The sequence below is a fragment of the Diabrotica virgifera genome, chromosome 1 (genome assembly GCF_917563875.1).
Source record: "Diabrotica virgifera virgifera chromosome 1, PGI_DIABVI_V3a".
NCBI lineage: Eukaryota > Metazoa > Arthropoda > Insecta > Coleoptera > Chrysomelidae > Diabrotica > Diabrotica virgifera.
The window spans coordinates 65985723-65999702 of NC_065443.1; the positions used below are offsets into that span (position 1 = coordinate 65985723).

Sequence of the window (13980 nt, forward strand, 5' to 3'; positions counted from 1 at the left end):
TCTTGTTCTTAATATACAGTGATGAGCGCGCTAATAACCGGCAAAATAACGCAAAATATGGAAAACATAATACATTTTGAAAAGAGATGAAACTAGTAGAGGTGGAAATTATCGATATAAACGTATAAATTAACATTACATTATTCTTTTTCTCGTGATCATCTTTCAGTGCGTCACAGTTTTTCGATTTCTTTTTAACGCATTAAATTGTATGTGACAGAAAAAAAGGCACGTCGGTGATTACATTTCGTCGGCGACATTTATAACATTTATTCTAGTTATTCTAGTTGTCGATAGATGGCGCCATAATTAAAAAAATATTTTTTTTTATTAGATAATAATATTACAAATATAATCTGTATAATTTATAAGACTATACAAATCAAAGAAAATACCATTTTATAATGCAAGAAACACATTTGATTTGTTTTTATTCGAAATTGAAAATAAAATGTGACAACTGTCAGATTTAACAGGCCGTTCCAACATGCTGTCAAAATTAAATCAATATGGCTGCTGGAAGTAAAACATAAATGTTATTGTATAGGTTCTTAATGTGTTTTAGATGGTTTTAGATCATTTTTGTTGTGTTTCTTTGTAATTTTGTGTTGTACAAAGATTAATTTAACATTTTCTCTGGAAGTATTAATTTAGAAAGATAATATGCTTCATTGGTGTTGTGTTTTGAAGTGTGAAATGCAAAGTAATCCTGATAAAGTCAAGATAAAGTTCACTTTTAAACTGAACTAAATACGGTATCAGCTGAGAGACAACAATGGTTAAATGCAATACAATGTAAGGTTTTACTAGCGAAATGAAAATTCTCCTGTCCTGTCTGCTGTAATCATTTTATATCTGGTAAGTTACAATTACAACAGTAACGATTTTTGAAGATGTTAACATTTTAATCTTATAGGAAAACCAGCCGACTTAATCGATAATAACAATCCAGATTGGGTTCATTCAATAAATATGGGCTATAAACACAATGAAATAAGTTCCCCAAAATCTAAAATGAAGTGGTATCAAAGGAGAATTAAAAGAAAAAATATTCATATTGAAATTATTTATAAGGCACTGGACTGTCTTAAATTCTACAAATACTAGGTGGGTAAATGATTTTAGACATTTTTCATTAATGGTTGTAGGTTACTGTTACTTCAGTAGATTTGTTTACACGGTTAGAGTAATGATGCAAGTACTTGATAGAGTAGAGTAACTCTACCTGTAAAAATGCTCAGCACAGTAGAATAGCTAGTAGAGTGTATAGTAGGAGTTAAAGTAGAGTGACTAGCAACATATGGCAAAGTAACTACTCTATGGCCACCACCACTGCCAAAATGTCTACTCGGCTGTGCACTCTACCCATGGAACACGCTCAATTATGGCAGAGTAGAGTAGGTAGGAGAGTACATGGGGCCGCTGTCATTCTGGCTGGAATTGTGTTTCGTGTAAATAGTGAAAATGAAGTTCACCGAAGATGAAACTTTAAAACTTGTAGAGCTATAATACGGCGAATACCAGTGTTTATGGAATTTAGGTAGTGTATACTACAGAAATAAAAGTATGCAGCAAGCTGCGGAGGATGAAATCGTCGAAAGAATGGCAAAGGGGGCTTTGGAGTAAACGAGCTCAAGCAAAAAATTAAGAATTTAAGGTGCACTTATAATCAAGAGTGTTTAAAAATACAAAAATCGGTTTCACTATACTAGCATCAGTACTATACTTGTACTCTCCTCATGTGAATGGTATCAAGCCATTTTTGGTAGAGTACTACTGCTATTCTACTCTCCTCAAAACTCTACCCATGTAAACAAGTCTGTAGAAACAGTGGAAAATGAGGTAGCTAGTAGAGTAAAATATACTGGTTTAGCAAATTACAATGTTTTAAGGTGATACAGTAGCGATCAACAGGTAGCCAAAACGCGTTCCAAGATTGCCGCTGTAATTTTGAATATTTTTTCGAGATATTTGGCACATGTATTCGTAATATAATAAAGAATGGCGGTACAGAGCCCAATTTGAAAAATATATTAATATGTGGAAATTACTCTGTAATTATACAATATTTAAAAAACGAGCCTATACCGCCATTAACAAGAACAAAAAAATACACTTTCTTCAAATAAACTTTTTTATCCGATGCCTAGATTTTGTGTCATTTTGGAACTACTAATGAAATAAAAAATTTTAGTATTACGAATACGTGTGCCAAATATCTCGAAAAAATATTCAAAATTACAGCCGCAATCTTGGAACACGTTTTCGCTACCTGTTGATCGATACTGTTTCCTCTTAAGATAGTTTTAATAGTTATTTATGATATAAGTATTAAAAGTACAATTTTAAGACACGCGTGTGAAAGTTAACTTGAAAAAATAATTTTATTAATGTTTTGACTTCCACATCAGATGTCATTGTCAAAATACAAAATATTCATTATTATTAGGTTTGTTCTAACAAACAGTCAAACTAGTCAAAAACCGTCAGCAAACAGTTGGTCAGTGAGAGAACATAATACAGTCACCAGTGCTATCCCCTCTACTCACGCTGATCCACTATTTGCTGATGGTTTCAAACTGTTTGAAACTGATGCTAGAACAAACCTATTATTATTATGCATATCATTATCTGTAACTAATATTTCTTCTGATTGTTAATTGTAAAGGATAGAAAAATTACCATTTTAATTTTTTTTTTAGAATCAGCTGAGAGAAGTGGTGTACAAAAAAACTAGGAAGGGAATGGAATATGTGGCTACGAAAGGCAAAAGAAATGAATACAAAGCAAATGTGACACATTTTTTTAAAAATATGTAGGAATATCAGTAAACTACATTAAAAATGTATGAAAAGATTTTGTGCAATAAAAATGTTTATATTTATCAAGGATGTATTATTTGGTATGGCCACATATCGTCAGTGATGTAATAATACATCCTAACTGTTTTTTCATGAGTTTTGTAAGAGAGACTAAAAACTTGTCTTAGGGTCACCTCCTGTTTTCATATGATATTTTTTGACTTGTTTTGTAGTAAATTAAACTATCTATGAACTACAAAACAAGTCAAAACTTACATATGAACACAGGAGGTGACCTTAAAACATGTTTTTCCATCTCTCCTACAAAACTCATGAAAAAACAGATAGGAGGTATTGTCACATCAGCAAGGATATACAGTGATGAGCGCCATAATAACCGGCAAAATAGCGCAACATATTTAATTGTGAGATAAAAAGAAATGAAACTAGTCGAGCTGGGAAATTTAGCGAAATTAACCTTTAAATTTACGTTATATTGATTGTTTCCCACCTTTACACATATCAGAGGAGTATGTCAACTAAAATTGTCACTGTGACAGTGGTAGTTTCCAAACTCATCTGATACGTCTGAAGGTGGGACACAATCAATATAATCTAAATGTATAAGTTAATATCGCTAAATTTCCCAGCTCGACTATTTTCATGTCTTTTTATCTCACTACTTAATACATCTTTTGTGCTATTTTGCGGGTTATTAGAGCGCTCATCACTGTATTTCTGGTATATCCAGGGAATGTCTAAAAATATATTTTGAATGTCCAAAGAACATTCGTGGACATTCATGGAATGTTCTAATAAGACATTCAGGTAATGTTTAAAATGCTGACACAGGATTTTCCTGGGATGTTCAGGGAACGTGTTTTTGGGGATATTCCAGGAATTTTTCAATGTCTGTGTACCTTCTATGGACATATATGGAATATTTTGGTGTTATTAGCGCCGCACTCCACTTGCGATTTGTAATCAGGAAGATTGAACACATTGTTTCAAATACAAGTCAATCCATTTGTGACTAAATAATCATGGATTGACTTCTATTTGAAAGAATGTGTTCAATCTTCACGACTACAAATCGCAAGTGGAGTCCGGCGCTTAGGGCTACTTCCTCTTCGATTATGTATTATACTACAGAAATCAGGAACTTTCCTTCTAAATATATGTATGCATCTTGGCCATCAAACAAATTCTTCCAAACATTTTTTTAAGGGGTTACATAGGTCTTGTGGGTAAAAAAGTGACTTTTTAAAAAAATTATATCTCGAAAACTAAAATTTATTTTTATTTATAATTGGAACATGTAAAAGTATAGTACTTAAGGTAGTCTCAAAAAAAGTTTCATCCAAAAATATTCATTTTTGTAGATAAGTTTTTTTGCGGTGGGCAGCATAACTAAGTCCAGTCTCATCTGAAATCAAAAAGTTTCTTGTAGTTTATACCTCTGGCTAGTAAATGAACGAAGGAATTCAAAAAATGAAATTTGAAGATTTTACATAAGTTTAAACACATTTTCGACCCCAATTTTTCTCATTTTTAAAGTAGTTCTTTTTTATAAAACAAAAATGACCTCATCTAATAAAAAATCCTTCGTTCATTCACTAGCCAGTGGTATAAACTACAAGAATTTATGATTTCAGATGAGACTGGACTTGTTATGCTGCTCACCGCAAAAAAGGGCTGTTGTCGAAAAATTGCAGTCAACTCTACAAAAATGAATATTTTTGGCTGAAATTTTTTTGAGAGTACTATACTTTTACATGTTCCAATTATAAATAAAAATAATTTTTAGTTTCCAAGATATAATTTTTTTAAAAAGTCACTTTTTTACCCGCAAGACCTATGTAACCCCTTAATAATTGTTTTTCCATGCTGTAGCAAACTTAACAAATTGTTGATTTCAAATTGTAACAGTTAAGTTTTGCAAAGTATGCTGCCCTCTTGTATCTTCTGCGTTATCTTCATTTAAAAACTTTCTGCGATATATTCGTTTTGTTGCTAAAATTATTTCCTGATCCATGGGTTGAATAAGCGATGTTGTATTTTTTGGCAAAAACATACAACTAAAGTTGCCATGTTTTGATCATAGAATATTTTCAGAGGGATGAGCAGGAGCGTTGTCTAATCAAAAAACATTTCACCTCTTCCGGCAGATTCTCAGTTTCTTCTCTTGAAATTTTTTCACTGCAGGTACAGTCGGAAAAAGATTGACGTGACCGTTCATGGGTATTCTTTCATTTTTCCGACTGTACAAATTCTTTAAAAGGTCAATTTTTTAAGATATCTGGGGTGAATCACTATGATGAAATTATTTATTTTTATAGCTCCACAATTATATACAAATCCTACCTCAAAATATTTGTAAGAATTTAAATTCTTGAATGCCTTCATTTGTTGACCTGTGTAAAAACTATTACTAAGCTCTAAATACAAAAAATCTAGGTATGTCCATGTAAGTAACTATGTCCAAGTTGTTACCCTTGAAAAACTTTTTCTACTGTAGGTTAACTTATACTCCTTGAGGGAAAATGTATCTATATACCAACAGCTTTTGAAAATATTTACTTATGTTTATTTATTCACTGCTTACAACTAAATACAGTCGTTAAAGTACTTCTACAGCTAGAAGCTATAGGAAGTCAACAGCAAAATGTTCGAAAAATACAACTATAAAAAACTATTATACAACGATTAAACTATTATATAAAAACAATTATATAAACCACTATTTTATAACAACAATAACTATTTTATAAAAAAACTATTTAACGTAAAAAACTCAAAAAATTCAATGCCGTACAAATATAAGAATTTCAATATTTGCCCTCCAGCTTTCAATTTAGTGTCATAAACGTCAAAGTCTTGAAATGGCCTATTAAAATGTCATGTTAGAATAAATGTCATAAATGTGTATTATCACGGACTTACCCTTTTTCCTATCATTTGTTACGCACTGAAAAATGCTCATGAAAAGGACAATACATAGTTTCCCATCTTTAGAAGTATCGGAGGAGTATGACAACTGTCACTGTGACAGTAGAATTTTATAAAATACTCCTGTCACAGACGTCTAAAGGTGGGAAACTAAACTTACGTGTATAGAAATCGGCCCACTTAAAAATTTGGTTATTTTTAATGTCTCATATTTCGTAAACCTGTTGGCCGATTTAAGTGATTTTTTGAACATGTTATAGCCTGATTCTTTAGCAATACCACCGTAATAAGATTGTTGCAGGTAAAACAGGTAAATTTTCATTGTATACCGGGTGTACCAATCAAACTGTGTTTTTTTCTCAAAGTTCGCATCACCCTGTGGAATATTCTAGCATTTATAAAATACTGAAATTGAAATTAAAACCCTACTATAACCTCAGGTTTTCTTAACATTCTGTTTTTTCATTCATTCGTTTATGTTGGATAATAAAAAAGTTAGGTACTTTAATAACTAGACATGTTCTTCATCAATACACGGTGTTTTTAAATAAGTGCGACAAACTTTAAAGGGTAATTCTGCATGAAAAAATAATGACAGTTGGCTTTATAAACGTATGTAAGCAAATATTTCGTTTCCGAGATACGGGATGTTGAATTGTTTAAATTGTTGAAATTGTTGAAATTTGGTAAGTTTTAAGAGATAGTTATTGCGGATTTTTTGACATAAAATTAAGAATTTTATATTCACCATTAGCGTGCATACGGGTAATATGATCGGTCATATTACACGTATGTGCGGTAATGGTGAATATTAAATTCTTAATTGTATGTCAAAAAATTTGCAATACTTCCATGCAGCCCTTGCATATCCAACTAGTTCCCTCCAGCCCAAACCTCTCATAAGTTTCAACAATTCTTCCCTATCCAATCTACTTTTTCCGAACCACTTTATTCTGCATTCAAGTAGCTGTGGTGTCCCTTGCTTAATTTTTAAATTTATTTACTTCACTGCAAAAACGCAGAGAGTGAGGAAGAAGGTAAATGTTGCTTTTATAATCATTATCCGACAAGAAATCGAACACGGAATCTGCAATGCGCAATTTCATATAAACTACCAACATTTAAACTGTTTATTTAATAATTCCCAACCTCAACTGCACTTTTTCTTCGAGTGATCAAAGATATATTAGTGCTGTTCATATCGGCCTCCCAAGAGCCGTCTAGACAGTCACAAAAGACCAAGTGGAAGGGGTGTGCTGCAAGTAAAGCGGGATGCGGGATATATAGAGGGTGGTGGATTCGTTCGAGGAGGATGGGATTCGAATTCGAACGTCTGGAAGACGAGACACTTTGGGATGAGGTGCATCGCGTCCTGCCTCGTTTCTAGACACGGGGATGTACGAAAGAAAGGGACAAGGCCCTTTTCAGTGTACCTCCCTTGTCGTTACCAGAACCGGCATCTGATGGGGTTAAGTGGGTAATAAAATATTTTTTGATAAAAATATGCCGGATATGATCTTTTAAAATCATCCAGGTGAATGCACATGGACACTCTTAACTTTTAAATATTGTCTGGTGATTAAAATGAAACAAAAATTGACATGTTTTATATGAAAGGTTAAAAAAAACGAATTACGAATTAGCAATAGAACATACTCTTTTCAAGCTCTTCATTTCTATCAGAAGAACAAGCAGAGTTTCGATCAGATCACCGAAGAAATGACCATCTGACCGTGCCTTAAAACTCTAGAATCTATCGAATATAATAGACCCCTTGTTCTTATTTTTGTTGACATCCACAAAGCATTTGACACAGTGGAATGCAAATGCGAATGTTATTAGAAATATATACGAAAATGCGAAAACTGTAAAACCTCCATTATGCCGGATGTGATCTTTTAAAATCATCAAGGTGAATGCACATGGACACTCTTAACTTTTAAATATTGTCTGGTGATTAAAATGAAACAAAAATTGACATGTTTTATATGAAAGGTTAAAAAAAAAACGAATTACGAATTAGCAATAGAACATACTCTTTTCAAGCTCTTCATTTCTATCAGAAGAACAAGCAGAGTTTCGATCAGATCACCGAAGAAATGACCATCTGACCGTGCCTTAAAACTCTAGAATCTATCGAATATAATAGACCCCTTGTTCTTATTTTTGTTGACATCCACAAAGCATTTGACACAGTGGAATGCAAATGCGAATGTTATTAGAAATATATACGAAAATGCGAAAACTGTAAAACCTCCATTATGCCGGATGTGATCTTTTAAAATCATCAAGGTGAATGCACATGGACACTCTTAACTTTTAAATATTGTCTGGTGATTAAAATGAAACAAAAATTGACATGTTTTATATGAAAGGTTAAAAATAAAACGAATTACGAATTAGCAATAGAACATACTCTTTTCAAGCTCTTCATTTCTATCAGAAGAACAAGCAGAGTTTCGATCAGATCACCGAAGAAATGACCATCTGACCGTGCCTTAAAACTCTAGAATCTATCGAATATAATAGACCCATTGTTCTTATTTTTGTTGACTTCCACAAAGCATTTGAGACAGTGGAATGCAAATGCGAATGTTATTAGAAATATATACGAAAATGCGAAAACTGTAAAACCTCCATTATGCCGGATGTGATCTTTTAAAATCATCAAGGTGAATGCACATGGACACTCTTAACTTTTAAATATTGTCTGGTGATTAAAATGAAACAAAAATTGACATGTTTTATATGAAAGGTTAAAAAAAAAACGAATTACGAATTAGCAATAGAACATACTCTTTTCAAGCTCTTCATTTCTATCAGAAGAACAAGCAGAGTTTCGATCAGATCACCGAAGAAATGACCATCTGACCGTGCCTTAAAACTCTAGAATCTATCGAATATAATAGACCCCTTGTTCTTATTTTTGTTGACATCCACAAAGCATTTGACACAGTGGAATGCAAATGCGAATGTTATTAGAAATATATACGAAAATGCGAAAACTGTAAAACCTCCATTATGCCGGATGTGATCTTTTAAAATCATCAAGGTGAATGCACATGGACACTCTTAACTTTTAAATATTGTCTGGTGATTAAAATGAAACAAAAATTGACATGTTTTATATGAAAGGTTAAAAAAAAACGAATTACGAATTAGCAATAGAACATACTCTTTTCAAGCTCTTCATTTCTATCAGAAGAACAAGCAGAGTTTCGATCAGATCACCGAAGAAATGACCATCTGACCGTGCCTTAAAACTCTAGAATCTATCGAATATAATAGACCCATTGTTCTTATTTTTGTTGACTTCCACAAAGCATTTGACACAGTGGAATGCAAATGCGAATGTTATTAGAAATATATACGAAAATGCGAAAACTGTAAAACCTCCATTTCATGATGGAGAAGATAAAAATTGCAGAGGGGTGCAGCAGGGATATATTTTGTCGCCAAAACTATTTATAACTGATCTTCGATATACCTATGACATTGTTCTCATAAAAGACGACTTAGAAGAAGCCAAAGTTAAGCTATAACAGCTACAGCAAGTAACACAGCGAGTCGGTTTAAAGATAAACTATGAGAAAACAAAAATGATGACTAATCTCGTTCCCAATGAGCAAATAGGAGTCGAGAAATCGCTCATAGATCTTATGGAAAGATGCATATTTGAGTCACGAAATAAGAGTAACACGAGACAACCGAAGTCTAAACTAAGAAACGAGGAAGTTCACAGACGAACTAGAGTGGAAGACATTGACATTATCGAACGTATTGCAAGGCAAAATAGACATGGGCGGGACATGTTGCAAGAATGTCAAAAATTCGGTCAATCCAATCATTTTGGATGTTAATGTGAAATACATAAAAATAAGTATATAAATAATATATAATAAATACCACTTAGACCCATTTGTAGTACCATCAGTTCTCCTTGTAGTGAACTATCAAAATTTTTATTAAACATTATAAAACCATTTGCTAATAATGATGACACATTTATAAAAAATACAAAACATTTTGTAAACAAATTATCAACTATTGAGTTTAATCCAAATAATATTTTAGTAAGTTTTGACATAAACAGTTTATTTACAAATGTGCCATTAGATAAAACTTTAAACATAATCAAAACGAAATTAGAGAATGATGATACATTGACAACTAGGACAAAACTAAATGTATCAGCTATAATGGAGTTATTGACATTATGTACTAATAATACCTATTTTCAACTAAATAATGAATTTTATAAACAAAATTCTGGTCTAGCAATGGGCTCCTCTTTATCTCCATTATTGGCTAATATATTTATGGAGGATTTCGAAACTAATATCATTTCTAAACAAAATTTAAAACCCACTGTATGGTGGAGATATGTAGATGATGTGTTTTCAATATGGCCTCATAGATCAGAATTGTTGGATACATTCCTGAATATTATAAACGATCAAGAAGAGACAATAAAATTTACAATGGAAAAGGAATACAATAACACCCTGCCTTTCCTCGATGTTTTAGTCTTAAAGAAGAATACTGGATATGAGACTCAAGTGTATAGAAAACCAACACATACCAACAGATATCTCAATTACAAATCAAATCACAACATCAACGTTAAAAAGGGAATCATAAAATCCTTATATGATAGAGCCAAAATTACTTGTTCTAACGAAAATTCCTTTTTAGAAGAAAAACAATTCTTAACATCTGTTTTATTAAAAAATGATTATCCTTTATCGTTTATAAATAAGGAATTGTCAAGATTGGATCGAATGGAACAGAACAACATAGAACGGGATCCTACAACATTCACAAGAAGTAATACGAGGAAAATATCAATACCATACATAAAAGGACTATCCGAGAAACTTAAAACAATAGGAAATAAATTCAACATTTCAACAACATTCAAAACAACCAACACATTGAGATCTATTCTATCTAAAACTAAACCTAACAATGAACAAGAGAGGACAAAAAATTGTATTTATAAAATACCTTGTGAATGCGAACAGTTTTATATAGGTGAAACATCAAGACCATTAAACGTTAGAATAAGTGAACATCAATCTTATATTAAAAATAGAGAATTTGATAGATCTCAAATATGTCAACACGCATGGGATAATGAACATAGAGTTCAGTGGCGAGATTCAAGTATAGTCCTGAAAGAAACAGATAGTAAAAAGAGAAAAATCAAAGAAGCGGCTCTAATTATGCTAAACGAAACCAATTGTGTCGCAAATTCCTGGGTGGAATGCAGTAGGATGTGGATACCCATATTGAAAGAGGAAGTCAATAGAAAGAAAATACCACAGTTAGTAAGTCAATAGTCGAGTTAGTACATATTTTATATTTTAGTATTACTTATATATCCATGTATTATTGATATTATTTATAATTTAAATAAAATTATAGTAAAGTCAGAATTTGGTATTAATTTTGAGAGTAAATTAAGTGTAAGACCAAATACTTACGATGTCGGGATAGTATCACGAGGTTTTTCCTGGTTTTCTCTCGTGATTTACTATGAGATCTCTAACGCGAGAATTTTAATGTCACCGTTGCATGTGGTTGTCTTTTTAAAGACAGATCACATGCTATGATATTTTTTGTTACGGATATTCTTGAGTTGGGGTTGATTTCATGTAATCGAATGAACTATCTTTCAGTAAAGTCGTCCCAGGAACGCAACTCATAAATATTGGCAATATCATTTTAAAGTCTTCTACTTTAAAATGTATCATATGTATCTGAATTGCCGATATAAATGGGTCAAATTAAATAAATTATTAGAAGAATTTTTTTACTAAGCAACAACATTTTTGTTTATATTAATAGTATTTTGTATTTTGACAACGGCACCCGATTTGGGCGTCGAAACGTTAATAAAAATCATTTTTTAATAATATTGTGGCTTATTTCCCATTCTAAATAGTTAAAACATAAAAATAAGACGTGGAAGATAGGACTGAGGTGGATAGGCTATGTCATGCGGATGGAACAACATGACCCGGCTAGAGAAACGCTCCGTGATAAACCCATTGGTCAGAGAAGAAGAGGAAGACCCAGAACGAGGTTCCTTGATAACATCGATGAAGACACGAGAAATATGGAAATACGTGCTTGACATAGGAAGGCGATGGATAGGGACGACCGGAAAGAAATTCTTGAGGAGCCTAGGGCCCATGCAGGGTTGTAAAGCCAGAATGATGATGATGTTTAGAGAAGATATTTCGAATGATCTTTGACAACATTTTGTGAAGTTATTTTATGAACAAAGTAAGTTATCAATCGAAGTAGCACAGAAAACGACAATAAATATCGTTCCCATACCACCAGATTGACAACAGGTGGAATACTTTCTTTGGTTACAACCTACCGAGATTTTCAAAAATTATAAATCATACAGGATGCCGAGGAAATTAAGATGAGAGAATTTTAAAATAATTCACAACTCATCTGCTCAGCAGGGTAAAAGTTCCAACAAGAAAGATTCCTTATAAACCGGGAGATATTAACAGAAGTTCAACCACGATTTTCTAAGTCCTGCCCTTTGCAATACTGGAAGGTTAGAGAAGGTACTTACAATTTGTGGAAAAATCCACGGGTTTCCTGTGACATTTTCTTGTGAAAATTAGATTTTCCATGAAAAAAAAAATTGGAAGTTGCGATGAATTTTTAAGTCCTGCCATATCCATAGAATAACAGGACACTATCTATTTTATGAAGGAAATTTTTTGGGCAGAACGGTTGCAAAAGGACTAGGGGAATATACAGATATACAAACATTTAATGAAAATAATGAAATATTCATAATTTTCTAAGTCCTTCCAACTTAATAAATTAATCATATTTATTTCAAAATGACCAAAAAAATGTTGGCATGACGTCACCTAATGTTTAACTGCACTTGTTTCTTGGAAAATTCTGTATAAAATTTTCACTCTGGTTCCGTGATTTTCTAAGTCATAAAATAAATTTTGTTATAAAATAAATAATTTCAGTAGACATTATTCAAAATAGCAGGATGTTTAGTTACACCTTTTTACTATATATAGTTAAAAAATTTGTAAAAAAATTCGTGGAAAATTACACGATTTTCTAAGTCATGCCATTTCGCACATATCTCAAGAAGGTTAATATAAATCTATTTTCAAAGAGGCAGGATGGTTGTATAGTTATTTCGTATAAAAAAATTAAATTGTGTGTCTGTAAAATTATTTCAGGGTGTTATACAAACATATTCATATCACCACAATTTTCTGAGTCATACCATGTCGAGTATGCTTAAAAAACACTAATCTAAAACCGTTTACAACTTGGCAGGATAACCGCAAAGATGAATAATACAAAAAATTAATTTTTATATCATTAAAACAATCGTATCCTATTAAATATTATTTTCCTGAATATGTCTCGGAATTTTTACACACTTTTCAAATCTAATAGCAAACTGTAACATCTTTATTTTAAGTGATTAGATCATATTTTTATCTAAGTAAACGCAATAAAAGTAAATAAACAATTTTTACAATTTATTGGTTATAGTAGGGAATTTACCTGCCCATTATATTATACAGGGTGTCCAGAAGCTCTCATAACAAACGAAAACCGGAGATTTCTCAGATAATTTTAAGAAAATTTAACTCAATTCACCTAGTTCAAAAATGCTTCCGTGGAAAGCTAAAGCTCTTTAAAGATAGCGTCTTGTAATTCATCATCGTCATAATTCAACCCGGATCTATCCAATGCTGGATATAGGTCTCTCTCAGTTTTCTCCATGCATTTCTGTCCTGTGCTGTCTGCATCAAGTTTCTGTCGATCTGTTTGATGTCATCAGACCATCTGGTTGGCGGACGACCTCTACTTAGATATGATTCGTCTAGAAGAAGCATATCGAAGTCTTGTAATTAGTTCCTTTAAAATAGCTGCAGAACGCTTTTATTTGGAAAAACGAAAACTGGTACACTTATTTATCTTCCAGAGGTCAATTGTCAAATGTCAATTATCAATTGTCAATTTTTTAGTTCCGGTCATGGGGGTCCGTTTTGGGTACGGAAACGGATATTTTATCGAATAACTTTTCTGTCTAACTTTTAAGCATTTCTGACACTGGATTATTAAATTCTGGGATAGTTTTGTACTAAAAGGTACTTTTGCTTTAACTGAGAAGAATACGCAGTGTTCTAGAAAAATCGATTTGAAAAATTTTTCGTTT

At 32.2% G+C, this 13980-nt stretch overlaps 1 protein-coding gene and 2 long non-coding RNA genes across 4 annotated transcripts in view; 2 read left to right on the forward strand and 1 right to left on the reverse strand.

The window, feature by feature from the left end:
* LOC126888616 (uncharacterized) overlaps window positions 1–13980 on the reverse strand; it is a 558932-nt gene that overhangs the window by 315039 nt on the left and 229913 nt on the right. The window lies entirely within an intron of this gene.
* The window catches only part of LOC114332279 (histone acetyltransferase KAT7), a 406379-nt gene that overhangs the window by 62802 nt on the left and 329597 nt on the right, over window positions 1–13980 (forward strand). The window lies entirely within an intron of this gene.
* Window positions 549–2884, forward strand: LOC126888623 (uncharacterized). 2 transcript variants are annotated; one of them, XR_007699587.1, is made up of 3 exons: window positions 549–858; window positions 917–1107; window positions 2703–2884. It is a non-coding gene; the product is annotated as an uncharacterized LOC126888623 (long non-coding RNA). The 2 variants fall into 2 exon arrangements; XR_007699586.1 differs by having other exon boundaries at window positions 549–1107.